This window comes from Cynoglossus semilaevis, chromosome W (assembly GCF_000523025.1).
Source record: "Cynoglossus semilaevis isolate Cse_v1.0 chromosome W, Cse_v1.0, whole genome shotgun sequence".
NCBI lineage: Eukaryota > Metazoa > Chordata > Actinopteri > Pleuronectiformes > Cynoglossidae > Cynoglossus > Cynoglossus semilaevis.
In genome coordinates, this window is record NC_024327.1 from 6,272,524 (window position 1) to 6,275,935 (window position 3,412).

The following is a 3,412-nucleotide window of genomic DNA, read 5'->3' on the forward strand; positions in this document are numbered from 1 at the left end:
CTCCACCAGAAATACCAAATTTTGATGATAACATTGCAGACGCCTTTCCCATGATACAAGTGGCTGATCCTGCACGAGATCCAAATGATCCAAAGGCACCACTCACTATAAAAGTATATAGAACCTGGACAAAAGATGATAGATGATAGATGATAGTGATAAAAGCAACCGCAGACGTCGCATCATATAAGCAGGACCCAGAGAAATGTTGTGCAGATATGCAACAGTTAATTAATTCTTACTGCCTGAATGGAGCTGAATTTCAGCAGGTTTTTCAGGCAGTAACAGGTAAAGACTGGGCTAGAGTTAAAGGTGATTGGAATCACAGCAAACAAGAAGGGGCTCAGGGCCGATCCTTGATGTAGTCCCACCTCCACTTTGAAGTCTTCTGTCCTCCCAACAGCGCACCTCACTACTGTTGTACTATTCTCATACATGTCCTGCACCAAACTAACATACTTCTCTGCCACTCCTGACTTCCTCATACAAAACCACAATTCCTCCCTTGGCACTTTGTCATATGCCTTTTCTAGATCTACAAATACACAATGCAGCTCCTTCTGACCTTCCCTGTACTTCTCCATCAACATCCTCAAGGCAAATATTGCATCTGTGGTACTCTTCCTAGGCATGAAACCATACTGTTGTTCACAAATCTCCACTTCCTGCCTCAACCTAGCTTCAACTACTCGTTCCCAAATCTTCATTGTATGGCTCATCAACTTTATCCCTCTGTAGTTGTTACAACTCTGTGCATCACCCTTCTTATGAATTGGCACCAGAACACTTTTTCTCCACTCATCAGGCATCTTGCCAGTCTCTAAAATTCTGTTAAACAAACCAGTCAGGAAATTTACTGCCACTTCTCCTAAACACTTCCATACTTCCACTGGTATGTCATCAGGACCAACTGACTTTCCACTCTTCATCCTCTTCAGGGCTTTTCTAACTTCATCCTTTCTAACCTGATCTACCTTCTTCCTACTAGTCTCTGGCTCCTCGTTTCTACTTTCCCTTTCATTTTCCTCATTTAACAACTCCTCAAAGTATTCCTTCCATCTTCTCAGCACACTTTCCTCACTTGTGATCACATTCCCCTCTCTGTCCTTAATCAACCTCACCTGCTGCACATCCTTCCCAGCTTGATTTCTCTGTCTCGCCAATCTATACAACTCCTTTTCTCCTTCCTTTGTTTCCAAACTCTCATACAACTCCTCATATGCCTTTTGTTTGGCCTTGGCCACTTCCCTCTTCACCTCCCTTGTCCTCTCTTTGTACTCCAGTCTGTTCTCTTCTGTTCTGTCACTGTCCCATCTCTTCTTCGCTAATCTCTTTCTCTGCACACTCTCCTGGATCTCCTCATTCCACCACCAGGTCTCTTTGTCCTCCTTTCTCTGCCCAGAGGACATACCTAGCACCTTCCTACCTGTCTCCCTCATCACTGCAGCTGTAGTCTCCCAATCATCTGGGAATATCTCAACACTACCCAGAACTGCCCTTACTTCCTTCCTGAAGTCTTCACAACATGTCTCTTTCCTTAGTTTCCACCACTTGATCTTCTGCTCTGTCTTCACTCTCTTCCTTTTTGTCACCTCCATCGTCATTTTACACACTACCATCCGATGTTGTTTGGCTACACTCTCACCTGCCACCACCTTACAGTCTCTAATCTCCCTCAGATTACATCTTCTACATAGAATATAATCTATCTGTGTGGACCTGCCTCCACTCTTGTAAGTCACCCTATGTTCCTCTTTCTTTTGGAAATATGTGTTTACCACAGCCATTTCCATTCTCTTTGCAAAATCTACCACTGCCTGTCCTTCTACGTTTCTCTCCCTAACACCAAACCTGCCTATCACTTCCTCATCTCCTCTGTTCCCTTCCCCTACATGACCATTTAGGTCTGCTCCAATCACCACTCTCTCTCTCCTGGGGATACTCTCTACCATCCAATCTAGCTCCTTCCAGAACTTCTCCTTTTCTTCCAACTCACAGCCCACCTGTGGGGCATAACCACTAACAACATTAATCATCTCTCCTTCTACTTCTACCTTCACACACATCAACCTGTCTGACTCTCTTTTCACCTCTACCACATTTCTTACATATTCTTCCTTTAGGATCACCCCTACTCCATTTCTCTTCCCATCTGAACCATGATAAAACAGTTTGTAGCCTCCTCCAATGTTTCTAGCCTTACTGCCCTTCCACCTGGTCTCCTGCACACACAAAATATCTACTCTTCTTCTCTCCATCACATCAGCTATTTCTCTACTTTTCCCTGTCATTGTACCTACATTCAAAGTTCCAAACTTCAGACTAACACTTCTATTCTTCATCTTTTCTCTTTTTCTCCTAACCAAACGCCCTCCTCTTCTTCTCTGTCTCTGACTCTGTCTCTGACCAACAGTAGTCCAATTTCCATCAGTGCCCTGTTGGTCAACGGCACTGTTGGCGGTCGTTGTTAACCCGGGCCTCGACCGATCCGGTATGGAAATCGTTTTATTGATCTGCATATTTGATTTAGCTAAACGTTTTACGCCGGATGCCCTTCCTGACGCAACCCTCACCATTTATCCGGGCTTGGGACCGGCACTATAAACACGGCTTTGTGTACCCTAGTGGCTGGCTTAAACAATATGTGCATCACATTAAGAATTTAATTTCACAAAGTCAACTTCTGGTGGTGAGACCAGAATTACCAGAATCATAGCTTACATTAGTCTAAGGGAATACATAATAAATTACTGGTGTCCTCAGTTTATGACATCCTCAACCTACGGCATTTCCTGATTACGTCCCCATCTCCCATACAAATCTATTAAGAAAGTCTTGTTCCATCATTCCAACTTACATTTTTCACAGCAATGGTAACTAGTTGGCAAGCGGAGTGAACAAATTCATCGTCATACATTGGATCGTGCTCCGTTTACTTTCTTTTGTTAAAGATGTTTTTTTTTAGTATATATTTTTTTGCCCTTCAAGATGGTGTAAGTCAGACTCTTCGGATGTTTTTATGTCCTAGATTATGATGTTACTACTGTGTTAGTGTAGGTGTCACGTGCGGGCAACGCAGGAAGCAGGCAGGACCCAAATGCAGTACTGGAGAGACTCTTTCTGGTGCAGGAAGTTTTATTAACAAAGTCCAAATTAACAAAACACGAAGAACTAACAGGCATGGAATTCTCGAGGAACACGAGGAAAACACGGAACACGAGGAAACACAGAGTAGGAAACGCACGAACACGAAGATCTAACACAGTCACAATGATCAAACACACACCACCACAATCACAATGATCCAACCACAACAGAGTGAGGGAGAGGGGTATATATACACAGGGAACACCAGGTGACACAAGTGAAGCTAATTACAGGTGAGCAACAGGTGAGTGTGATCCCATGATTA